Source organism: Phyllostomus discolor, chromosome 11 (genome assembly GCF_004126475.2).
Source record: "Phyllostomus discolor isolate MPI-MPIP mPhyDis1 chromosome 11, mPhyDis1.pri.v3, whole genome shotgun sequence".
NCBI lineage: Eukaryota > Metazoa > Chordata > Mammalia > Chiroptera > Phyllostomidae > Phyllostomus > Phyllostomus discolor.
This window is the reverse complement of record NC_040913.2, coordinates 64,660,879-64,688,505: the sequence shown is the minus strand read 5'-3', so window position 1 is coordinate 64,688,505 and position 27,627 is coordinate 64,660,879. Positions and strand designations below refer to the sequence as shown.

Sequence of the window (27,627 nt, the reverse complement as noted above, 5' to 3'; positions counted from 1 at the left end):
ATGGGAAAAAATGTACCTCAATGTGGGTAGTTCAACCCCTGGGTCAGATGTACTTTGGATAAATATGTAAACTTGGTCCGGAATCAGTGCTATTCACTGATAAACTGGGGAGGGGACACTCTTTGTCACATAGCACGTGTAGCTGGCTGTCTTCTTGGTTTATCCGTCATTCTTACCGCATATTTAACACACAATGTTTGCATAAACGTGCTAACAACAAATGCTTTTTATCAGTTTGTTTATCAGTTTTGACAGAGTTTGTTAACTCTGAACAAAAAACTATCGGGCGCCTTAGTAATAATTAGACTTTATTTTCCCACATACTTCAAAATAATACAATTGTATTTCTTTATTCTGGAATTTAGGCTTTTAAAACTTAAAAAAATTCTATAATTAATCATTTTTTATTTCTTGTTGACCTTAGTTATTTTCCCTTCTTTTATGGAGTAATCACCCATTAGTATGTTAATAGATATGTTTTTTTTTCCTCTTGACTAGTAATTCATTTAAAACATACATAGCTTTGTGTGTTGTTTTAGGCTAGAAGCCAATTTATAACCAAAGTCCCATTGTTTTTTATGTAGTGAAAATAAACCAAGTAAGGCTAGGAATTCACTTAAGCATGTAGCATAAATTAATAGGTTGGTAACTCAGTTTCTTGATTCTGACATTCAAAATCTGTTCAGTGAATGTGTGCTGAGCACTCATTCAGGGTCAGAAAATATGCAAGTGATTGGAATTGTTTTTATACTTTTTATTCTGGTACATGCCCAAGGTAAAAGAAGAATAATGATAATGGTACAATAGCTATTATGCCAAAAATTAGAATCTTCATTGTTGTTTTTTTTTTTGCCCCAAAAGTTTTCACTTATGTTCTGACTTTTTAGAAAGAACATCATGCAATCACAGACTCTGGAGCCAGACCACCTGTGTTTGAATTTTTGACCTACCAGTGACTAGCTATTTGACCTTGGCTGACCTATTCAGCCCCTCTGTGCTTTTCATCTGTAGATAGAAGTAATGATACTGTTGCTTTATAAGATTGTTGTGAAAATGGTACACGTGATAATATGTGTAAAGCACATACGTGAGTGATTGCCACGAGCCTAAGAAATGTTAGCTCTTATTTTTTATTTTATTATTATTACATTATTGATATTCATCTGTCACTAAAACTACATTGACTAAAACATATCTTCCATTTACCTCTATTTAATTCCTTAAGATGAGATGAACTTCTTGGAAAATTTACAAATGTTTGAAGTATAATGAGATTTACACACTAAAAGTAACCAAATATGTTTTTATTGCATAACTTTAAGTGCATAATTCTATCTCTAATGTATTCCAAGTGGGCAACTGGGCTTCGAAGCATGACAAAAATAAAACAAACAGAAGCAAATTGAAATGAATACATTGTAGTGAATTGTATAGAAAGTGGCAGCATTGCCACAGTTTCAGATTCTTGCCAGAATCTGAGATACTCCGACAGCTGGTATTTTATAGCCACTTGGAAGAGGTCTTCCACCATTTCTTCCTGAGAGTAACTAACGTAAAAAGAACATAGTAGTTTAATGGGGCTTTGTGCAAAAGTGAGTCATGTTAGAGAGGTCTGGTAAAATGGGAAAAGTTATCTCTTCCTTATCATGAGAAGGAGGGTCCCCGGGGCTGTGGCCTCAGCTTCCCAAATGCACGAGGTTTCCGGGACTGTGGTCTGATTGCTGACTCGAGTAATTTCCCACCAGAGTTGATGGGTTTGACGCATGACGACAACCCCATCTTTAGTGATTGATTTACCACTCCTAAAAAATCCCTCTTAAGTCAGTCAGCCCTGGAGATCAGTGAGCTGCTTTGGTTAGGGGGCTGGTGTGGAGACAGATCCAAGCGGTGGCACACTCCAGCGCTAGAATCTTACCTGTTGTCCAGTTTGATCCTGCTCGGAGGGGCTGCCCCTCTGTCTGCCGGGGGCCATTTCCCACGATAGAAGATGTCCTTGGGGTGGCAACACTGGCGTATAAACATTTGCTGCCAGACTCATTTTAGAATTCAACTTAGGTGGGGGTCAGAAAGCTGTGGCATGGGAGAGAATAAGAGGACAATCTAAATACGCTGACAGGTCGAGGATGTTTATCTATTAAAAAGCCTTAAAATGGATAGCCCCAAATATCTTGACAAAAAGTCTTTCTGCAGAGGTCTCTGCATGTGTTAGGGAAATGAGTCTGATTTGTACTTTTTTACATTAAAATGGTCATTTATAGAACGTTAGGGCTTTTGTATATTAAGTGCCTTCGGTTAGTTAACATATATGTGTGTATATTCACATGTACATATATATATTAGATGTATACATACCATGAATATATTACATATAGATATAACTAATGGATCCATTCATTCATACATTCCTTTGTATAATAAATATTTTTGTACACCCATTATGTGCCAGGTACTTGTGTAGTCTGTAGAAAAAAACAGAGAAGACTTATTGCCCTCAAAGATAGTTTATGAAATTAATATAAACAATTTAGTTTTCCTTCATGCTGAGCCAGAAATTATTTTAAAAGATGTCCCTCTGTGCTGTTTTAGGAGTGGCTTAGCCTCGGAAATTCTACTCTGTCAAAAGAGTTATAAATATAAGGAAGAGAACTGAATTTCTGTATGGGAAATACTTGCTTTGTTATCCCTGAAGTAAATTCATGAGACTAGCAGACATTCAGGGTCATTCCATTTATTTAGAAATTAGAAATTTTGAAATATCTCTAGGAAATGAGTTAGCTTGGTTTTCCTCTCTGCCCTGTGAATGATGCAAAGCTAATTATGGGAAAACAACTTGGATTTAGGGTGGAAAACAGCATCAGTGTAGAAATACCAGATGGAAGAGTGGACAAGTTTGTTTCTACAGTGATCATGACTTTCAGGCATTTTGACCAGAATGGCATATGTCACAAGAATTGTGATGCAAGAATGTTGTCCTTTGCCTTGAAATTGCATTGCTGTGTAGTCAAGTCAGCAATGCCCTGTGTGAAGAGGCTTCAGGCAAACAAGTCTGAAGGCGGGGATGCTTTTGTAATCAGCGCGGACACCCCGAGGACCTCTAGTTCTGAAGGACACGAGTGGTCATGCCCCCCCCCCCCCACGGTGTACTGAGAATCCCGTGGGACAGACTGTGGCAGTGTGTGACAGCACCGAGAAACGAAGAGCTGGCATTCACTGGCTCAACACTTACTTGAACCTGAGAAATTCTGGTACTTGAGCCCCTTTCTGTGAGCAATGCTATTTGGCAGTAGTTGGAGTTTTGTTCCAAGGACCACGGTTTATCCTGGACAAAACTAATCTAATTTGTGAGTAGGGGTAAATTATTCAGAAACATGAAGACTGTTTCTATGAAACTACTGAGTGATTTAGAAAGGAAACGTAGGTCAAAGTTCTTGCCAAAATGTGTTGACCAACTCTCCTAGATGATTGACCGTACCTGTTGCAATTATCTTGCAACTGTGAAAAGCTACAAAAAAGGGGAAAAGATAGCGTAAAAATCTCTGATGAAATGTATGATGTTACAGGGTCTTTTTGGAGAGAAATAATTATAGAAGTGATCCTTAATAAACAAATTCCTTAATTGCCAACTCTATTTCTTAAATAGTGTCAGAGGGTCAAGAGGAGGTAAGATTAGCTGATGTTTCCATTATGTCTAAACATCATATTAAAGATGCAGCCCTGAGCTTGGGTTGCTGTATCTGAGCCGGTATCTACTATATCCTAATAGAATCGTTTCTGACCTCCAGTGGGAATGATGGGTGACAGACAGCAAGTACCAGGAGACAACTCTATACTTTAATGCAATTTACTCTATTCCTGGCTGATATGCAACAGTGTAATTTAAGAGAATGTAGTGTTAACTTGAAAGTTTGTGTATGGCAAAGCAAAATAGGTTGAATTTCTCATTATTTATAGCCTTGCAGGTTGGAGTGACAACCACTAGCTGGTATAGTGTTTTATCCATTCTTCCCAGAGTCAGAGTCATGACACACGTGACAACCATCGGCTTTGGTGGCCTGAAGGTGTGCAAAACAGACACTTCTTTATATGCAACGGTTTTGCACACTTCTGGCTATTGTTTAAGATTTGCTGATTTTCATGGGTGGGCCACGCCCCCACTGCGGCGTGGGCAGCGGGTGCAAGAGAAAGGCACAGGGCTTGGGCTTTGTACCCACCTGTCTGGTTGGCCCTCTTCTGCGTGTCCTCTGCTGGATGGAGCGTCTGTGCAAAGCAGCCTCTGATGGGATCCAGCATTTATTGCCAGTGGAAGGAGAGTGACTGCAGATATTTTTAGGAGAAGCTCTAGAGAAGAGGTCTAGGTGGGAATTGAGACTTTTCTTTAATAGGAATCGATCATTTTTTCCCCTCACAATTGCAGAGTCTCCTTGTGAGTATGAGGTACGTCATCAGCTACTAAGTGAGTTACCCAGCTGTTACCTCTGTGTGCTGGTAATAGCCCTGGACAGTTGTGTTTCCCCTAACCTCCCCACGGAGACAACTGTCCTTGATGGCCTGCTCGTTCTGCCTGCACACCTGCCATAAATTACCATGAGTTTCCGTCCCTTTCCCCTACCTGGGGACATGCAGATGGGAAGGCTATTCCAGGGGCCTTGGTGCTCTAGGTGAGAAAGCTGCATGGAGATCTTCAGGTGAAATCTTCTGACATTTGGTCTCTGGCTTTCTTTCCAGTTAAAGTAAGTTAAGGATAAAATGTGTTTTGGAATACCCACCCCCAAATTAGAGTGGTGGAAAAGATTAGATTAAAAAATAATAGTCTAGCAATCAATTTGCATTATATATATGTATCAAATAAACACATTGTACACCTTAAATTTGTACAATGCTGTATATCAGTTAATTTCACTAAAGGGAAAAAGGTAATAAAAATTAAAAAAATTTAATTACAAGGAAAAAAAAATGTACTCTAATCTAGACCATAGCATGGCCTCTTTGGCTGGGAGGGTTTCATGAATCCCTTGAAATCATATGAAGGGGGGCTCCTAAAAACCAGAATTACCTTCTGGAGGGCATTATCCCCTTACAGTACAGGCTTCCCCTGCTAGGTGAGTGTTCTAGGAATCCATCTGTATCAGTGTACCAGCTGGTGTTGTTGTGAGAGGCTGCATTCGGCTTTAGTGAAATAATTTGAAGAGTCTTTTGGTGCATTTGCCCATTCCATGATGGGTGATTTACTAGCACACCTGCCCAGACCATGCTGAGTCTTCAGCAGTTTTTGACCCAAAACAGCATCACCCCCCTTGCCCCACCCTCCCTATTCACCTCGTCTCACCTCAAGTGGCTTTTTGTTCACCGGATGAAGAAGTCCTCAAAGGGAAATGTTTTTGCTGTTGTTGAAGAGGTGCAACAAAAAACGGCAGAAGCATTAAAGGGCATCAAAATTGATGTGTTCAAAAGCTGTTTTGAGCAGTGGGAAAAACATCTTGGTAGGTGTATTGCGTCAAATGGAGAGTACTTTGAAGGTGACTGAAGTTTAAACATGTAGAAATAAATACACAAATTCTTATAAATAAATTCTGTTCTTGGGCGGGGCCCCATTCATATGTATTGTTGATGAACCTGTGCATGGTGCATTTTTAAGGAGGCAGGGTCTGGAGCTTGATTGGATTCTCAAAGAGATACATGAAACAGACTCTTGTTTAGAGAGATTGGTAGTTGATTTTTATATTAAGGTTTGTCAAAAAGGATTTATCAAGGAAAAAGCCCTGGAATTTGGCAATGGACTAGCATAGAGCGAAGTTTGACAATGCCTCCGAAGAACTGGCTCTTGGAAGCAGGCAGGATGCAGGCACTTCTAAGTATGATTGGAAAGTTGGGCAAGGAAGACAGTTTTGGCACGCATTAATCTTATTGTCTGTATCAGATGCTTGGTGTTTATCTGTTCATTTCCTGGAACTGCGTGCAAACACTTTCTTCTCAGCCTCCTTTCAATTTCTTCGTGCTACTGCAGCAATATGTAGCACAGTACACGAGCATCGTTGTATAGACTAGCTGCTCAACCGGTGTCTGTTGGCTGGTTAACTGGTTGCCAGGATGATGCTAGAGAAATTGAATTTTGTAGAGGAATCTAGAATTCCTTCATCGGCAGATAGCAGAAGTGGGTAATAAATTTAAGAATCTAGTTTGGAGCTTGAGAGTGGGAGAAAAGAGAGAAGGGACCACTGAAGGCGCTGCCTGATGCACAGAGGAGTGTTTCTATGGAGCAGTGCAGTGGACTTTATGACAGAGTGAAGCTGTGCACATTTACTGAAGGCCATTGTACTCTAAGCATCTGCTTTGGGATTGGGGGGGCACAGAGATTTACAAAGTCTACTCCCTCACCTCAGCCACATAAGGCAGAGAAGGGCCAAACCTGGGGCCTGGTTTGCCTAGCCCAGCCCTGTCCATGCCTGTGGCCTTGGTGTAATTGTTAATTATTTATAGTGCTCCCATTCATTTCCAGCAATGTCCTGATCTGGAAGATAAGCCATGTGGGCTGCCCGATTATGAGATTACATGGTTAAAGCTCTCTAGCTATTAGTCTTGAAGAATAAAGCAAGTTCTTTGGTGCTGAGAGATGCTGAAGGTATTAAAAGATAAGATCAAAAGTTTGGAAGAATTTGATGTGAAATGTAAAGACGGTCAGAGACACACGTGGATTTTAACTGCTGGAGCTCCTTGGAGTCTCTGAAGTTTTTCCTAGGGGAAGGGCAAGAGGGCGTGGGTTTAGATAGACAGGAGGGGGATGCCACTACTATTGTTGGCCAGGTTGGGGTTGGCCATTGTCCTGGGAGAAGGACAAGCAGGGCCATTTACTTCTCTGTTACTTGCTCCAGGCCGCCTCACCTACCTCGGTGCTTGTCCAACAGCACAAAGACCAGACTGTGGAAAGCTATTACCGTTAGCTTCTGCCACTGCATCACGCCGCATGCCCCCACCCCCACCCCTTTGCTCACTAATCAGCCTTGATGGAAACTAGAAAAGTGCCCAAGGTCATGGGCTGAATGAAGTTGAAGTGATGCCAAAAACAAGTGCACTGGAGAGGGGAGAATGGGTGGAATGCAGCCTGGGAGATAAGGGTTTGGAGAGGTGGGTGGGATTAGTGGGCTGGAGGTGACTCCAGGAGAGGGCACCATGGGAAGGCATAAACACTCCAGAAGGGAAACCACACGCAGGGCCAGCAACTTCAGAGGCTATCAGAGCAATGGTCACGGAGTCGCTGGGGTGAGCAGTTAGGGAGTGAAGCTAAAGTCCAAAGAGAAGAAAGGAGCTAGGAAGCCTGAGGAGCCATGAAAGGAATGTTAGGGGTTATGTTGCCTTTTAAGGAAAACTCTAATGTAATATAAACATGTTGTAGGTCATTAGATGTACTGATTAAGGGAGTAAATTATAAAAGAAATTATGTTTTGGACATAAAATTTAAACAGTGCAATGACATGTTCATGATAAAACTAAAGCTATACAGATTGGGTTTCCTCTAGGGAACCAGGACAGCAGAATCCCAGCGCTGTTGAAGTTCCATGTTTTAGCTTGCAGTGTTCTCACATGTGCACTAGTGGAGAAGTGTATTTGCATATATTGCATGGCTAGAAAATAACCTTTAAATAGGCTTTAATTAAGAGGAAAAAATTGCAGAACCTGCAGAGCAGTGTTTAAACATTATGAATGTGAAATGGACTCTTCCATTTAGAAATATACCAGATCACCTTTGAAAGGAGCCAGACTGCTGCCCATGTGTATCCAGCAGTGGCCTCTGTCAAGCCAACCTCTTCATTTGCATATCTTTGTTCAAGATTAGGTCTTCTCTTACTCCTTCCCAGAGACCTTACAACCAACCTGCTCATCTTCCATGAGGATGTGAAAATGGAGTATTAATAGTCACTACCCTGATAGCTGCAAAACAGATTGTCCATTGGAGGATTCAGAGAGGAGTTTGCCCATGCCGAGTCAGCCCCAGGAGAAAACACCCTGTGGCCTTTGCGTCTCATGCTCCTTGACTTCTTCAATTTTCTGCATAGAAGGAGCCTGAGATGTTGGTGTTTATCCCCTGAAGGGTGACTGTGCATATTCTCCATGCAATTATGGATTCAGGTATACCATAATGTACTAAACTACATTCAACTAACTCACATTCTTGTGATTTTTAATTTTTGTGCAAAAATACATATACACTACATAGTACAAATGGACATGCAAAGTGGGAACAGTTCTGTCAGCTGTTTCACCTTGTGCTTAGGTAATCCTTAAACAGGTTTTGGGCCCTGGCTGGGGAGTTCAGTTGGGTAGAGCGTTGTTCTGTTACTCCAGCATTGAGGGTTTGATCCATGGTCAGGGCACATACAAGAATCAACCAATGAGTTGCATAAATAAATGGAACAACAAGTTGATGTCTCGTTCTCTCTCCCCTTCCTCTCTCTCTCTCTCAAATCAATATATTAAAAAACAAACACAACCCCCCTCCCCAGATTTTTGTGGCAAAAGATAAAATTTTGTTTATCCCTTAAACCATTCTTTTTGAAAGTGGTAACAGGCCTCTCTCTTAGATACATTTTCTTATTTCACCAGCACAGTCAAACATGAGTTACAGGTCTCGTAAGGATTCAAGGCTACAAGCAGCACTTTTGGCCCTTAAAGGAAACTTCTCTCTGGGTAGCAGCTGCGTGGAGTTCTATATGTGCTTCCTACTTGAAAATAGTGCAGAAGCCCCCTGATCCAGAAGTCTGTTTGATTTTCAACATCACATCCTTGAGCTCCAGCCAGCCTCTCCCTTGCAAGGCCATCTTGGTGTATGACACCCAAGGACACGCTGACTTCATTGTGGATATCAAAGCAGGATGAGCTTTCTGCACAAGTGACAGTTCAGGGTTTCCAGCCCTCTGGCCTCTGGAGAAAAGTTCAAGTTAGAACCCAAATGTAAATTCATTCTATTTGCTCCCTGGCTGCAGTGGCATTTGCTCTTCAGACAAAAAGCTGGGGATTTGCCACAGAGAAGGTATTAATGGGACTGGATCTTTTGTAGATGGGAGTTGTGGAATATTCAGATTTGCAGCCACAGGTAACAATTAAACTAGATAGCCAACATGACTGGCCTTGGGCTCTGGGGCGGCGACCACATGTTGTCTGGCTTGCCCCTGAGATCTTGCAGAAGCCTAAAGGAATTCTGTTACTGTTGTTAGAATAAAAACAACTGAGGGCGTTCTTTCCTCTTAGACATTAGTAGGAAAAAGAACACCTCTTCACGTTCGTTGCTCCATTGCCTCACAACCCATACGTTTACATTGGGCGGTGCCAGATGCCCCGCTTGGCTCTCTCTAGGTGGGTGGCCTCTGGAGTGAAGGGAAATGCCAGATAAACAGTACTTCAGCACGCCTTTCCCCACCCTCACCCTTAATTTTTCCAAATGCCACTCCTGAATTTTCTGGAGTTTTGTGTTGTTTCCAAATTTGTTTCGAAGGGGAGCTTTGAACTAATGTAGAATGCAAAGTGGAATTCTTCCCAGAAACAAACTCTGCTGAACTCTTCCATGATGGAGTGCAGGTCCAGTGCCCAGTGGCTGGAGACGCAACAGGAAGTACACCCTCTTCACATTTGAGATATTGTTGAACATTTGAGATATTGTTGCTGGTCTGGCCTCAGTCCAGGCTGGACTCCAGCTGTGGCCATGCAAGATTTGGTTTTCTGTGGTCTGCTCTGTTCTTGCCTTGCACCACAGGGAGGTCGGCAGGTCCAACGAGCTGTAGCTGTGGCCCATTCATCTTTGGGGTTTGGGAGGAGAGCTTCAGCCAGCCTCATGCCCTCGTAAGGTCATCAGGCTGCTAATCTGGCCTTCTGGGTACCTAAGACATGACTGTCTGTAGGCATTTGCTATGTATCTCCGCTAGCTGGCTGTGACCCACTTCTTTGTCTTACTGCCACAGCCCATTTTTCTGGGGACTGTCCCTCCCTTCCCATCTCAGGATGGGTGTCCTGGAATGACCTCCCTGTCCTAATGCCTCAGCCCTGAACTTCCTGTGTCTCACTATCCTCATCCCCAGGGCAGGCCTCCTGCTGGCAGAGGCACTGAACTTGTCATGACCCTTGTCTGGGCCGGACCATGGTTGGTCAGTCCTTCCAGGTGCAGTAATTTCTTCTTTGCCTTCCCAAGACCCCTAGTCTGTCTTATAGACCCCGATCCCTCCCATGAGCTGTTGGATATTAAATGCACTCCAGTGAATAAATCAAACAGTTATCTGCCAGATCTTGGCTCAAGCCCCAATCTGTCCAGCAGCATTGGGTCACCTTACTCTGAGTGTGCAGACAGGGCCTTTGAGTCAATGTCATTCTTGCTTTGTCAACCCTCCTGCACTATGAGTATTTCTCCTTAGGCCATTCATGTGTCCAGGTCTTTCAAAGCCTCTGTAGTCTCATGTCTAACACATACTGGGGTTGATATTGGCACCTTTGCCTTCTATGCTGTGTGAGTCTAGGGTCCCACTCGCAGGGAGTCTAGTACAAGACCTGGAGCAGAAGACATGACTCTGAAATGGTGGCTTTGTTCAAGTGCCCATTTGTTAGCAGTAGTAATAGCAGTAGTATTAATAGTAGTCTTGGATGTAGTAGATATACTACTACTACTACTACTACTACTACTACTACTACTACGAGTAGTACTAGTATCAGAAGATGTATTATTAGTAATAGAGTAGCAACTGTAGTATTAGTGGATGTAGTAGTAATAGTACGCACAGTAGTATTAACAGATATACTAGTAGAAGTATTATTAGCAGCCGTAGTATTTAGTGCATGTAGTAGTAGTAAGAGGAGTAGTAATAAGTAATAAGGGGCAGCAGCAGTAGTATTAGTATTTTCATAGGAGGCCTCCTGTGTTTCCTTATTCCTTCACAATGGGTGCACTTCATAGGCAGGCCCATCGTCTTTACTCAGTATCATCTGACAGCGCTCACTGAGTGCCTCTGTGTATTGTATGTGTTAAGGGGGATAGGGCAGTATGGCTTGAGCTCCACATTCCAGTTGACAGTCACTGGGAATGTAACTCACTGCATGATAAAACACATACATAAGATTCTGTGGGCACATGGAAGAGCTCATCCTGTTCCTTTTCCATTGTATATTCATATTTTCAGAATACACATTTTCTTTTCAAAATCTATGCTTATTGCCTTTAATATTTTAGGCAAAATAATTCTGGCCAGTGCCTTAATCTTTAATTTTAAGAATAACTCATGTCAGAGAGTTGACCTCTTTGCTCTTCTTGTGTTAAACACAAGAAGGTCCAAATGCTGCTCTTCCTGATAGCTGTGCCCCAACAGGTGGCCACCCTCTACAAGGCAGTGAACACACTGTGCTGAGTTAAATCCGAAGCTGTGTCCTTCCTGCACCCAGGCACAGTGACAAGCTTGAGTCGCACCTTGTTCTGGCCCCTGTGAGAGGAATGGTTCATGTTCATGTGGGGATGGGATTGGGTGGTCTGGAAGGGGTTTCCAGGACTCTCCTTTCTGCCCTGACAGGGCTGGAAGGATTTTCTAAAGCTCTCCTTTCTGCCCTGGCAGGGCAATCGTATCCTTAAAAAGGTGCTTTGTAAGAGTGAGGAAATTGTCCACCCCCCTTCCTGGGTAAAAGTAGCCCCACAGGTGGGTTGCAGGCCCCTCCACCCTTGGGCCCAGGGTGGGCTGCATTCTATGGGGGCTGCCCCCAGGAGATGGGCCCTGCTCTGTAGTGGTCATTCCCCTGCTCCTGGCTCTCAGTCCCCTTGAGGAAGGCTGCCACTGTAGCCATCACTGCCTCTAGAGTGCTGTTCTTTGGTGCCCAGTGCTGCTGTCCAAGGCTGCTCTCCCAGTCCGTCCTGGCTCACTGCTCAGTGTCTCATCCTGGGACATGTGCATGTTGTCACCCACTAAGCTCCCAGGTGGTACGGTATCTTTGAGGGGAGCTTCTATGCACGCTGCATTATACTTGTGTGTGTGTGTGTGTACTTGTGTGTGTGTGTGCATGCATGGAGGGCCCAGACACCTGGCCTCTTCCTTTGCATCTTCCCTGTTGGTTCTGAGTGCTTTTGTATCAGGTCTTGGGCATAGTGCACATTCTCATCTCTTTATGCTATCAACATAAACAACAGTGTGTTCACTGCCTGGTAGAGGATGGCCACCTGTTGGGGAACAGCTATCTGGAAGAGCACTTCTGGACCTTTTTGTGTGTAACATGTAAAAGAAGACAGATCAACTCTCTGGCATGAGTTATTTTTAAAATTAAAGATTAAGGCACTAGTCAGAATGATTTCCCCTAAAATGTTGAAGTAACATAAAGCAAATTGGCTACTTTTATTAAATAACAAAAACAAAAGTATGGTTTAAAAACTAGCTGCTGACATAAAATTTGCTAGTCTACATCATTCTTTATTTTCCCCAATCTCTCTTTCTTTGAAATCTCTGGTTTGATGACTCATCTTTTCTGAACATATTCTATTACCTGATACAGAGAATCATGTAACTAACTCTCAGATTGTGTCTTTCTTATGAAGAAAAATGTCTTTCAAACTGAGAATTATAGATTAAACATGGCAAAAAAAAAAGATATGGCTCGCTAAGAAGATTCACATCCTTATGCTTGGAGGTGAGTTATGGTCCAGGATCACAGAGGGCTCTCAGAAGTGATCAGAATCACTGTCTCTCATTTTTGCTATTTGAAACGTAGAGAGGTGCTGGAGGACAGGATGTGAACAGTGTCCTGGTTTTCAAAAAAGAGAACAGTGTTGAATTCCAGAAATCACAGACCAGTGAACGTCACACAGAGGACCACATTCCCAGAAGAATTTTTCAGTGGAAAGTCTGTGAGTCCTTAGACAAAGAACTCATGGTTCCTGGAAGCCAGCAGAGAGACATGCCTGTCCATCTGTAGACGTAATGGGTCTTGGTTTTGTCAGGCATACCACACATGACTCATGATGTCATGGTGCATACCCTACGGGTAGTCTGGACTGCGTGGTGAGCCTTGCCCAGTAGGTGGGACTTGCAGTTGTGTCACAGCACTCCTTCCTGATGATCTTGGGCAAGGCCCTCAAATCTTCCCAATTCAGAGTTCCCAGCACCCATCTTTGTGTAGGAATTGACACTTGAGAAGAAACCTACTTGGCGTTGCTAACAGGTTTACATTAGAAAAGAAGACAGGATGATTGTGCTCTTGGGCCACCACTATAGGGAATTCCCCAAAGCAGGAATGAAGATGCATGAAGAAGACAGGTAAACAGCTTAGGGTGCATGTTGAGTTTGAAGAGTAAAGAAAGCATCAATAGAACTTACTTGTTGACTGTGTGATGGGCAAAGGAAATGGATGGATTGAAGATGCTTACTAGCAATTGAGGTGGGAAATGACATTCTTGACAGATTGGTAAACTATCTTGAAATGAGAGACTGAGAAAAGTCCCTTATTTTGCAAATTTTCTTTGGCCTAAAAATAACTAAATATTCCATAAAGTAGAGATTTTGTAGGTAGCACTTCATGTTCTGGTGGTGAATGCTATAATTTGGTTCTTGATTCCTTAGACTTCTTCACTACTTAATTTATAGACTTGATAAAATTGAATTTCTGTTTAAGCCCCCATGTTAGCAATCTAAGCTCTCTGATTTTTTTTGTCTTTTGACATTGCTTTCTCCCTATTGCAGCAGTAAACACGTACTTTTCTCTGTCCTTCTTCGTAACTGAATAATCTGGTTGTTTCGGCCTACTGCAAATCTGGTTTTTCCTTTGGTTGTTCTCAAGAGGCTAGAGGATTAACTAATGTTAATAAAATATTTAAAAATAATGTTATAAAATATGCTTTAAGGACCAGAGTCCTTTTTGGAATGTTGAAAATGTTCAATATTTCTGTTTCTCACGTTTTGTTTTGAAAAATAGTAATTCCAGCTGTAGGATGGGGGTAACCCTTTGTAAAGTGTTGTCATCACATAACAATGTTGCTTCTTACAGCTGTTATCCCAAGAGAAGAAAATTGGAGACAGCATCCTGCATGTTTGGTAACGACACAAACCAAATGATGGTTTCAAAGATGGTGAGGTCCCTGGCCAAACGATGTTCTGTTTACTGAGAATGTTTAGTGCTGTGGTTTTATTTTTATGTCCAAGTGGCTAAAAAAATGAGGCACATGGTTGGGGTGGGAGAAAAAGACCCCTTTTTACTGATCTAAAAGAACTGAGTCACTCCTGAAGCAAACAAAGTTTACTATGGCAATCCAAATAGATAATTAACTCTATCGAGCACATACACAGGCAGAGACAGAGAGAGAAGGGCAGGAGGGAGAGAGAGAGAATAAGAAAGAGAAACCATCAGCCAGATATTTTGGATATTTTTATAAAGTGTATTTATTGAAACAAAGAATATGAGAAAGGTTTTAAGTATTTTTTTAAAAAGGAGATCCACCTACAGATTTTCTGACCAGTTACAAGTTTTCAGACTAGGACAGGGCTGAGAGAGGCTTACTAAGATAATTGGAAATGGCATTTTTAGAGGCAACTTTCTTTTAAGCCAACATACCAAATTTGGTCCTGTAGATGTAGGGGTGGGATAGGTCTCTGTCTACAGAGGTGTGATGTGTAGCGACCATGCCATGTAAAACAATTAAGCCAAAGCAAACTGATGATTTGTGAGCAAGAACTTGAAGATTCTTGGTTTTACTATATAATTCATTTTTAGAATATTTTTCCCTTGTAATACAAGCACATAATTGTTTTCACTTTCAATAGCATAATGGTGACTTTGTGATGCATTCATGAGAATTATGAAGTTTGGAATGTGACTTTTATTTTAAGATTTTTGATGGAACTCCTAAAGGCATTTCATTTTTGACCTTTATATAAAATTTGTGTTTGACCACTGCTGGGTAAGGAGCTCCAAGTGTGCATTTTTGTTTTGTTTGAAAATTTGGATGTACTGTACAGCACGGCATGGGATAAACAACATCGCAGGCTAAGAACAGTCAATTGCCTCCTGTCCCTTGAACAAATTAACATGCAAATTAACATTGCAGTATAAAATCTGAGTTATTTATAACTGGCATACTTAATCATTTGTACATGGATTTATAAATAAAAATGAGCTCCAAATTGAAAGAGAAATCGCCAGTAGAAACAAAATGTTAATATGGAAGAGAAAGTTAGGAAAGGGGTCTCAGAAAGGGAAGGACAAGAGAATTAAGTAATTAGCATTTGCTAAAAGCAAGTGTAAGGTGGAAGCTCTCTTGGGGTACCTGGCAGAGGATGGCAGGCAAAGGCAGTGGGCACAACCAGTGAGGAGGTCACACAACCTTTCTGATGACAGCCCATGGGAGACAGGCAAGAGATGCAAAAGGAAGATTCATTAAATACTAACGCAAAGATAGTTAGTGGTTGAGGATGAAAGAGTAGTATGAGATGGGCACTGACTGAAAACTGGAACAACAATAGCAAAATTAAATACATGAAAGTCTTGTGGGGAAAAGGCTATCTGAAGGGAATTCTGTTAAACACTTCTAAGAGTCAGGATTTTGATGCTAGGAAGGTTCTCCCTGCAAGAAAAGATGTACATAGTACAAGTCTGGCATATTTTGGTTTCCTCTTTTAACCTATAGGTGTGTGTGCAGTCCTTAGAACCCACATAAAGAATAGACTGCATGTGTGTATCACAAGTTCAGGAGATGAGGAACTAAATTAAATAATATGTTAAATGTCTTGTGCACTCAAGGAGCTACCGGAAAAACTGAACTTTAAATGATGCCACAAAATACCAACCTGAGTGTTATGTGAGTTCAGAGAATAAGTCCCTTTTGTGGGGAGGAGTGACACTGGAAGGCATCACAGCAAATGGTAAAAGTGTGGAATTAAACTGTAGAATTGGAATGAAAACTGGAACTACAGAAGCGGAGTGTAGAATTAAACTCTAGAAGACCTCGCCTCCTGTGAGGAATGGACATTATTGACGTGTTACCATAAAAAGCAAAAATACATAAAATATACAGGGAGACATAGTTTTGTAAGAAAAGGAAGCTCCAGTAAATATGAAAAAATACTGGTTAGAAAAATATCAAGAAGTGCATACAAAATACTTAAAAACATTAAAAACAGATGGACCATCGAAAGCATCTATGGCCTTGTTTGAAACCCTTTACATAGAAGTAGAACTGTTTGGGTAATGAAAGCACTTCATTGCACATCACACAGACAAACTATTTGGGGAAACCGTGGAAGGAGGAAAAGCCAAGTGCTGGTCATCTCACTGACAGGGATGACAAAGACCAGTGCACTAGTTGGTCCAAAATGCTGCAGAAAGAGCAGGAAGTCAGGCATAAGATGTAATGAGTGTAGACTGACCTCGCTAGCAGAAGGGAGACATTTCAAGGACTGGTGAAAGAAAGGGGAAGCAAGTAAAAATGGAAGAGAATGAAATAATTTCCAATACAGTACATAAGGAAAATAAAGAGAAATGGAATTTAGAAATCAAAATAACCATATGAGGGGTAGAAAGTGTAATACACATGTCAAGTGAAGGAAAGGTTTCCTTTCTTGGAGCAAAAAGCATTGGCTAGTGGATCTTTGTCTCAGTTTGGACTGTTGTAACAAAAATACCATAGACAGGGTAACTTATAAACAACAGAAATGTATTTATCATGGTCCTAGAAGCAGGGAAGTCCAAGATCGAAGTACCAGCATGTCTCGTGTCTGGTGATACCTGCCTCGTAGTTCATAGATGACTGTCTTTTTTGCTGTGTTCTCACATGGCAGAAGGGGGGAGGAAGCTCTCTGGGGTCTCTTTCATTATGGCACAACTCCCATTCATGAGGGTCCCGCCCTCATGACCTCATCACCTTCCAAAGGCCCCACCTCCTAATAGCATCACATTGGGGGTTAGGATTGCAACACAGGCATTTTGGTGGGACATGAACATTCAGTCTATACCAATTTTATTAAATAACCTATGGTTTTAAGACTTGGAAACAAATTTGTTTGGAATATGACTGTCACTGAAGCCAGACAGTAAGATATTTGTGAGAACATGATTACAAAAAATAATAGAAGAATACGTGAGCTCGAAGCCTTTGGCTTGAAAAGAGAGTCGGAGGCTGTGAGACAGTAGTCGTGAGTAGAAGGGGAATGGGGCGAGAGCCTGTGTGTTTCAGCGTAGCCTTGGATTAAAGGAAGGCATTTCACAAGACAAGACATGATTTTTAGTTGAAAAAATGAAAAAAGGAGTGGGATGCCTTTGAGCACCTGAAACATGACGCAGCAAATGTGAAACCAACATTCCAAGAGTAGATAGGCAGATTGAGAAAGTGATAGCGTTGAGAGTTATGTCTGGGAAGAGTTCCCCTGGGTCGCAACCCTAGTCTAGTCCACTTAAATTCCGAAGAATGCAGAAAATGTATGGAAAAGAAAGAAAAGGACATGGCCACAAAGAGGTCAGTTATGATGCCAATCAGAAGCATATTTGTTGAGCATTTACGACATGCAGAAAACAACCTTCAGGAGGGAAACTTAAAAAGACTTTGAAGTCAGGATGGTGTACTTTGTAGGTACATATTGGATGGGTAAAAGAGTGTACACAAAGGAAAGGCTTCAGAGTGGGTTCATAAACTCATTCTGTGAATCCAGGGTTTAATACAAAGTATAGTATTTTCAAATTATGGTCAAATGAATAAATTTTTTCAGAATTCAGATCATAAAAATAAAATGATAAGGAAAGGAAGGGAGAGGCAATAAGAGACTATAAAAGGAATGGAGATTTTAGATGGATTCACAAATATTCTGTGAATAAATTCTGGAAAAAACTAAGAGGAAAATAGGGTTGGCAGAGGTGAGGGGAATATAAAATCCTGACAATGTAGGCGCTGTCTTGTTGGAAGCACTTTACTTTTTCTAAAAAATATAATACCTGTTCTTCATTGCACCATAATTTATATTTAGCTACCACAATTGTGACCTTTGAAACTTATCTTTGAGTTCTTCTGAATTATTAGGAGAAATATATTATTTAAAATTAGTTGAGATACATACTTCTCAGTGAAGGGAGCTGGCAGTGAGAAAGCTAGAATTCCATTTGTGATAGTTTAAAAAAATAGGCAGGCGTAGGTAAGCATGAAAGAATTTAAAATTTCTTCTGTCAAATGCAAAAACTTTGGAATGGCTTACCATATTGATAAAGAAAAAAAAGGTAATAATTTTTAAAGTATGAAGAAAAGTTTATGAGAGAGAGAGAGAAAGTCCTAACAATTTTAAAAGATGATAAAGGAATTAAAGGAAAATGAAATCAAATGAATATTTGTGGAAATCTCAAGAAAAAAATGCTGGTGAACTTGAACTTACTCAACATGTAAGACTTAGGTCAAGGTAGATATGAGGCAGGAAAGGATAAAATCTGTGCGAGGGTCAACTATGCAGAAGATGGAATGAATCAGCATGCAGAGCTAAAAAGGAGCGGAAAGGCTCCAGTTGCAAGGTTGATGAGAACAGTTCACAGGCACCAGGAAGCAGGTGTGGTCCCTGCATGGTTGAGAAAGGAAGATGACTGTGCATGTGTTGCAAAGGATTATTATATAAATTACTTTGAAATCCCTGATTAAAAGATGCTCAAAAAAGATGTCATTGTGTCACAGCTTTCAAGGAGAGACAAATTAGAGAAAATAAAAAATGGTGTAAATCACAGGTGGCAAACAAGGCCTGCAGGCTGAGTCCAGCTCCCACCTTGTTTTATGCCCTCCACCTTGTTTTACCTGCCCGGCACCTTGTTTCTACCCAGTGGCAGCACTGAGCTCCTTGCCCCTATAGTTAAGGTGTAGTTACATTTATACAGTGCTAAAGTTACATTCGGCCCTTTCAAGGCAATGGTGAGGCTGATTTGGTCCCCGGTGAAAATGAGTTTGACACCCTTGCCATAGATTAGCAGATTTTATGTTGGCTAGTTTTATGTTTGCTATGTGGTATTTCAGAGAAATGGCTAATTTCATCAAAAATGAAACATGTTAACATTGATAATACAGGGAGATCAGAATATAGGTACCTCAGAATGTATTAATCTGTGCTGGAATGGGCTCCAGAGGGACATCCCTATAAAAAAGTGTTCAGATTTATTGGAATGCCAATTTTAATCAATTAAGTTCAATCAGTACACTGTAAATTCATGATCTAAACTGGAGGTCAAGAAGTAACAAACAATCTCTGTGACAGACCCAACTTCTAAGCCAAAAGGAACCCAGGGTGGTTCTGCTTTTAATAGTCTAGAGAAGAGTTAGAATCCCAGAATCTCAATTTTAAAGTATTTATTCAAACAGTTCTAGAATTTGCTTCAAGCCAAAAGGGACACCTGCAAGCTGAGTCCAGCCACTCGGTTCTAAATTGAAAAAAGCACTAGGGACCCTCATATGGTGGGGTTTTGTGCTGTGTTGTATTCATTACATTAGAGCTGGTACACAGTGCAGAATAGGATCCTTAGGGACAATGTCTGTTCTGATTGATTAATTGGTATGGAATACCATAGCAGTACAATATTTTAAAATTATCTGCATATTATTCTGCATATAATTAACACACTTACCCATCTAATATGGTGCATTCTAATTAAAGCTAGGTTATTTTTATTGATATATAGTTATATTTCATATATGAATTAATCACTGCTTATTTAGTTAACATTATCCTTTGCTAAACATCATACAAAAATTTCTTTTTTTAAAAATATAGCCTTAAGCCCTGGCTGGTGTAGCTCAGTGGATTGAGCGCGGGCTGGGAACCAAAGTGTCCCAGGTTCGATTCCCAGCCTGGGTACATTCCTGGGTTGCAGGCCATAACCCCCGGCAACCGCACATTGATGTCTCTCTCTCTCTCTCTCTCCCTCCCTTCCCTCTCTAAAAATAAATAAATAAAATATTTTAAAAAATAGCCTTTAGTTTTAGAGCAGTTTTAGGTTCACACCAATAGTGAGGAGAAGGTAGAGTTACCATATACCCCACATCCACACATGTGCACAGCCTCCCCCATAACCAACAGCCTCTCACAGAGGGGCACAATTTGTTATCATTGATGAACCAACATTGACACGTAATCATCATCCAAAGTCCATAGTTTATATTAGGGTTCACTCTTGGTGTTGTACATGGGTTTGGACAAATGTATAATGACATCTATCTACCATTATATCAATAGTATCATACAGAGTAGTTTCATTACCCTAAAAATCCTCTGTGCTCCACCTAGTCATTCCTCCCTCCCCTCTTAACCCCCTGTAACCTCTGCACTTTTTTCTGCCTCCATAGTTTTATTGCTTCTCTCTTGATTTGTTGTATTCTTATCATACAAGAATTTCAAAGCCTCCCCAACAACCTGGATAAAGCGCTCAGGGTGTGGCGGTGCTTTGGCAGAGAGGAGGCCTTTGGCTGTACTATGAGGATGAGTCCTGAGGCCAGGAGGTGTTCCTTAGGGGCCAGCAGGAGGCTCCTCACACATCTGTCATAATTTATTGAATTAGGACTTTGCAAAAAAAAAAAGACAAAATATTTGGGTCAAAAATAAGGCCATCTTGCAGATGTTTTACTAAGCTCTGTTCAGCTGTCTCATAATTTGGGGTTGTGCATATGTAGGTGTGCTTTTATGTAGCTCTGGTATAAAAATAAAAAAAGTTTGAAGGATAGACCCAATAAGGAAATTAAAATTCCCTTTGCCCAGTCAAATGACACTTAAAATTACCCATCACAGCGTTTTTATCTAGGATGTGAAAAGATACCAAATCCATGGAAAAGTAGATCACAAGAGAGTTGATTAATGACTGGAGTGTAGTGATAAACCCATGTCTGTCCTGTCCCTTTCTACATTACAACAAATATAACAGTCTTCTCACAAACATAAAGTAGACAACAAATCCTTGGCAAAATGACACTTTCACAATGATGAGGGCACATCCATGGCTTCCTGTGTCCTTGACCACACCTCACAGGGACTGACTGGAAGTTGCATTAAAAAAAACAAACAGAAAAGGCAGGGTTCCACTTGGCGTTCATGACCCTGAAGAGTCGGTCCTGTTGGCAGAAAGTCTTTCTCAGGACAATGATTTGTTCACATCTGAACTGGCTCTGAAATGCTTGGTTGTCTTTCTTGGAGAATGAGGGGTGATGAGCAGGAATTTCTGGAGCAGAATGTTGATATCTCCAATACCTGCTGTGGAGGTATTGGTAACATTGAGACAGGAAGGCCACTACATGCCACTCCATTTGTCACCATGGTTTACTGTCCTGTCCCTACCTCTTCACATGTTCATGACCTGGGCGTAGTCACATTTTGGATGCCAATAACAAGGCACTGAACCAGTGAATCCCAATAGCTTTGTCCCCCACTAAAATATCACAATTTAAGGAGCAGAGGCTGTGGTTATCAGTGCCACAGCCAGATGGCTCTTGGTTCCTTTCACTCTATTTTAAGTTAACAGCCATGATGCTGGAGGCAGCTTTGGCATGTAGCGTGTCCGCCACATTCTCTCATATGAATACATTTATCATTTCAATTCATCAGGTTAGATGATAGTATCCCCATTCTACAGGGAGGAAACTGAGATTTGGAGGGCTTCAGTGACTGGCTCAAAGCCACACAACAGGGGAGGAATGCAGCCGGATCCAGATCCAGGTCTGCCTCCTCTGAAGGCCTCCTGCTTTCCTTTGATCATTCTGCCCTGTCATTGGATTATGTCTTCTTCAGAGCAGAATGTCTCATAACTAATGGGAAAAAGGAAAGGCTTCTTAAGGTGGAGCCGCTGGGGACAACCTGATTCGTATTTCCCCAGCTACCCTGCAACTTTCAGTGATTTAAATTTGAGTTACATGTATTAGAGAAGAAAGGTATAGAGGTCTCCCAATTATGTACATGTTACATTGTAGCAATTAGCTGATGATATTGTAATTTTTTATTACCACTGTTGTTCTCCCACTGTTATGTTCACTGAAGACAGAGCCTTAGTATTTTACCACTCATACTCAGCCCTTACTACACTATTTTCCTCAATATTTTTTGGACAAATAAGCAAACACATAATTAAAACATAATTATAGCAATAGTTTTTTAAATCAAAATTAATTTTTAATTTGAACTGGCTCAAATCTTATTGATCACTCTGCCTTCCAATATAATACTTTTTAAGCTTATTGGAAAATTAAGGGAAATGGCATCATTTAATGCATTAAACTGTGATGTAAGTGTTGCCATATTCAGATTTTAATGCTGTCTTGGCTGATGAATTTCTGTAACACTTTATCCTCATTAAAAAGAGGACCTGTGTCTAGGTTATGCTGATGGACATGGTGTCAATTTGAAGGGGATCATTCTAACCTTGAAACCAGAAGGTATGGTTTGACAGACTTTACATCCACTCTAAATCCCTGGTGTCTGTTATTTTTTAAAACAAAAGAAAGAGGAAAAGAAACTGTAGTTCTTTAGCTTTTTTTTATTACTCAGTTACATTAGACAATTTAAACCATTCCCTCCGCCCCCAATTAAGTAGTTAACTCTGGAATCTGAGTTTGATTTATAGGCTTCACCTTAAAGAATAGTATTCTTTGAAGCTTTCAGAGTTGAAGATCTAGTGTTTAAACTGAGACCTTGAGTTAAGGGAAGGAAGGTGGGCTTAAAACATATTTTTCTTGCTGATTGTGTTAATTATTCAACAGCACTTTATTGAGCACGCATCAGGGATTTCATGTAGGTGGAAAAGCCTGTTATCTGCGGAGTGCTGTGGATGACACGGTAAACGGTTCTCAGCAGTTAATGAAACATTTATATTGTAGAAATGTTTCAGTGATTGTTAAGACAAACCCATACTAGACCTTTAGGTTTTCTAAATATTCATTTCCAGACAGCTGGGACCTTGTCAACGTCACTTCTTCATTCTAGGATTTAACCTAGGGGCTGACAGTAATAGGGGTTAAGTGGGCATTAGCTGTGGTCTTAAATGAGTGAGTGATTAACCAAACCAGTAGTGCCAAAAAGACCTGAAAGGTGGTCTGGATCTCAAAATGCTTGTTCTCTGGGACAAGTTCAGGCAGCCACTCAATAGCTTTAGAATAGACTTATTTAAGATTTTGAAACCTTTAACTCTGCTTACTTAAAATTTTGCACTCACACACTTTTTTTCCTTCACAGGAAGGAGAAAAGTAAGAGAGAAGTTTCACTTTGCTTTAGATTTCCCCTTCTACACTGTCAGTACAGAGAAATTGTGTGTGTGGTACAATACTCCTCATCAGTTCTCGTGGGCTGTCCTGTTGATGGTGGGAGGCATGGGGCAAGCAGTTCTGACATCAGTTATATCTGCGTAGCGAAGGCTATGTTATAATGTGATTTCCTTTTAAACTGTTCAGGGTGTAGAGAAAACCAACTTCCACCTTGTCCCACTGTTGATGGTCACAATTGTGCTGACAAGAAAGGGGTCTTAGGTAAGTGGTCATTAGTGCCAGTTACCAGCCTTCCCTGGTTCCGCCCCCCCTCATTTGTAATGAAGTTTCACCATGGCTGAACATCTGTGTGCATGATGCTGAGAGCTGTTGACATGTTTGAGAGGGAGCATGTGGGGGAGGTTGGAGGAGAGGAGAACCCAGGGAGACAGAGGTGCAGCACCTGCCACACCCACAGCTGATCTGAGCAACCGCACCTGCTCAACACATCTGGGGATTGCTCTGTAAGTCAAAGCTTTTCTTAGAAAGAAGCATGTGATTAACATTCTGAGTCTGGAGAGTGTTTTTGTTGCAAAAATTTAAAGTCCGGTATGTTTTGTGAGATGCCTTTCTAGAAAAAGGCCGAGTGAGCATTTTGCTTTTCTCACGTGTTTCACACAGGATATCTGTTCCAGGTTCAGGCTGGTCTTTCCCTGCTCCAACCCTGGATCAGCCTTCCTCCTAAGTGCTCTGGCTTCTCTCATGGAAGGACAGTGTTTAGAGACCAAGCTATGGGAGCTGGTGTGCATGTTGCTACTGTGGTGTCATTGCTTCTAGACTTCCCAATGGTGCAGTTAATGGTTTCTGTTAGTGACGTGGACATCTGCAAAAATGGCAAAATTTCAGCCATTGTCACCTGCCTTGTCATGTGGCTCCAAGAGAGGCTGTATGGAGGGATGGAAACAAAGGGATGTGGATGTTCAAGAAACGTGGACTCAGGTCTTAGCCCCCACTGAGCCTCAGTTGCTTCCTGTGTAGAGTGGAGCCTTCCAATGACCCCACCAAGGGTGTAGTAAAAGCCAGATGAGATTACACAACTGTCCTTTCCTTACCCATTTGCACTGATAGCCTGGGCAAAGTTGGTACTTCTACCATTGTTTTGCCAGTTATTCTGATTAGGGAATTGGAGGAAAATTTCACTACTGCTAATTAAAAATAATTTTAAAGGGGAAATGCTTAATGCATTTTTAGTGAGAATGGCTGGATTGTCACATATCAGTTTCTAGCAAATTAATCTTCTGTTGCTTCTCTATCTGTGTAAGGAGGAGGGGCCACTTTGAGTTCCTGCGCTGCTGCATCTGCTTTTGTAGCGGCTTCGAACTCTCAACTCTGTCATCATCCAGGTGAACTGCAGCCACGTCTGGCTGATCCAATCAGATATTTCACACCTAAACCAACAAGCAGCTGTGTGGGGAGTGTCGGGAGGAGGAATGTGATTGTCCTTTAGCAGGTCTGGTTTCACTTTGGCATCTCCCAGAATTAGGTCACAACCATTCCAGCTGTCAGAGCATTTACGTGTTTCTGGCATCACGATGCCAGCTCCCCACTGCCACTTTAGGTATTTTACGTGAGTGTGCGGTGCAAGAACCCTTTCACCCAGCTGAGCAAACCTAAGGTGATTCTTTCTGTTTGTTTTGGACCCTGAAATACGATGTTCATGGTGTAATCACTCACTTCAGAAACTCCCTCAAAGGCCTCTTGAGGTTGGTGTCACCTGGTTAAGCCGATTGGGACTCACGATGGCCTGTAGTCAGCGAGGACGCACCGGAGGGCTCAGGGTCATCATTTGGATGCCCACCCCAGCATATGTCAAAATGTGATGACTTGGGCGTGGCAGTTGTGGTGCGCCCTCGTGAGGTCAGTTCATGCAGACATAGCTGAATGTCTAGTGAGCTCCAGAAGCTAGCTTTACTTTCGTGATTTCTTAATTGTTCCTGACACCGGTTGTTATAAATATATAAACTAAATGTCAAGTAATGCAACCCACTAATATTGTCATAATTCTGAATGTCCTTCATTTTCTAGATTCTGTATTCATTTAATGCCTGTGAACTATAGGCCTGACCTGTCAGCATTTATTAAAGTACTTTTATGACAATTTATAGTGTAGTAGGGACCCTATACTACAAAATATGCGTGTGTGTGTATATATATGTCTGTGTGTGTATGTATATATACATATATATGCTCTCCTGATTTTATAAAGGTTTTTAGTTTGGTTAGTCTAGTTTCTTGTATTCATAAGTTATCTCATATATTTTTTTAAAAGCATATGTTTTGAGCACTGGAGGATAGAAAAGTCTTACATTTTTCTAATACCAGGAAATGAGTTTTTAGCTAATGTTTTGATGCTATCTTAAGGTGCTAGAATAATTTATAAAATTTTAGCCATCAATGTGTTTAGTAAGATAGGTTATGCAAAATCTTTTCTAAGAGAACACACTATCCATGTAATTGAACCTTTTCTGAATGACTCAAGGTTGTCTGAGTAAGCCTGGTGAGGCTTACTCGTGAGTCAGGTCTAACTCATGGATACATTGTTCTATGAAAGACCTTTAAGTAACTTAGAACTCTGACTTAATATGTATCATCCTAAATGTTTTATAGGACTATTTGTTTTTCCTTAAGCAGCTATTATGTTTTTTATTCTGAACCAATTCCAGTGCTGTGATTTGGGGAACCAGTGAAATCTGAAAATGCTGAAATATCGCAAACTTCATCATCATCATTGTCCATGTTACACCTTGCTAATTAAAGTCCTATTTACTTCCAACACTGCAGCTATAGATTGGTTTTCTTTGCCTAAGAGGTTTTTAAATTCATGTCCCTGCAAACCTAGAGAGCAAGGATCCAGCTCCCCCCCCCCACCCCACCCAAGTGTGTGGGAGAACTAGGGACTGATAAGGACCACTAAAGAGAAAGCTGGCTGTGGGTGTCAGGTTGTGTGAACACGGAGATACTTTGGAAAGATTCCTCAAGCTCCTCTGTTTGCCTGATCGTGCACATGGCATCTCTGCACATGGAAGCCCTCGTATTATTACGGCTGTGTAATACAGTTGCATTTAAGAAAAACACATCGGTCTTTCTGTCGTAGGTGTTGTAAGAACTCAAAGGCAGGATAATCCTTTCATATTGGGAATCCTTAATGCCTTTAGCGACCCTCTTTCCAAAGTCCTTTGTTGGGCTTCCTTCGAGGTGCTCCATCTGCCATGTCACAGCAAACACCATGAGGTGGGCTGCCTTGTTCCTCGCACCCTGCACGCACCTCCAACCCTGACAAGCCAGGACATAAGAAGTCTGCCCTTGACATTGCCAGCGTGGATGGCAGGGAAGCTACATACATACCCTCTGAGTGACCAGAAATCCTTTCTCCTGTGGGTGCATTGTGTCATTTGTGCTCTCGTCAGCAGCCACTACTGTTGCTATGAGGTTTTCTTTGTGGCTAATCCTTAGCTGCTCAAAACAGCTTGCTTTACATTTGGTCCGGGACTGCTGTCCCCCAGTGGGTGCAACTCTGCTGTTTTACACCCTTTCACAAATTTTGGTTTCCTTTCCAATTTTCTAATATTTTTATATCCTGCTTAAGAAACTTTGTATTAAAAATTTTAACTTAAAGTTGGAAGAATTGTAAAAATTAACGAAGTACTTTCCAACTAGATCCATCACTTGCTTACATTTTGCCTGATTTGTGTTTTCTATCTTCCAAATTGTTATTACTTTTTAAAAGCCATTTGAGTGTAAGTTGTAGAAGTCATCCCCCTTAGCCCCTCAACATATCAGCCTTATATCCCAAAATAAAGATATCCTTTCACTAAGTGTAATATATTTAGGAAATTTAACATTGTTACAATTCTATATCCAATATGCTCTTCATTTTCAAATTGTCGATTAGCCAACATCCTTTGTAGTGTGTTTCCGGGTGCCAGCGTCCATTCCAGGGTGATATATGAATTTCATTGCCATTTTTGTGCTGGACGCTCGTTAGTGGTTTTGCATCTGGGTTCAGCTCAGGGGCCACATTTCCATTAGCAAGACTCTAAGGCTGGGCTGGAGAATCCTGGGGTTGGAGGCCTTGTCTTGCTTTTCATGAAATACGATTCAAGGTAACAGTGATGGACCTGCTCAGGAAGCTGGTCGTGACATGTCCCTCTCACAGCCTAGAGCAAGTCAACCTGACATTTCTAAGAGCTTGAGCATTGCCCGGAACTTGATGCTGTGTGGATGCTGCAGTCTGTCAGCTCGTTGCCAGACTCTGCTGCTGATAGAGCTGAATTGGGGAATAGCTTTCAGCTCTTTATCTCGGTGGTGATCTTCTGCTGTGTAGGATTTCCCCGGTGCAGGCCAGTGCATGACTTCATTCTTTAACGTGTCAGCCATTCCTGCTC

The 27,627-nt window shown here is 41.3% G+C and overlaps 1 protein-coding gene and 1 long non-coding RNA gene across 2 annotated transcripts in view; both read left to right on the top strand.

The window, feature by feature from the left end:
* COL4A1 (collagen type IV alpha 1 chain) overlaps positions 1-27,627 on the top strand; it is a 164,000-nt gene that overhangs the window by 9,487 nt on the left and 126,886 nt on the right.
* On the top strand, positions 11,359-12,585 carry LOC118497399. Its single transcript, XR_004899922.1, has 2 exons — positions 11,359-11,498; positions 11,541-12,585. It is a non-coding gene; the product is annotated as an uncharacterized LOC118497399 (long non-coding RNA).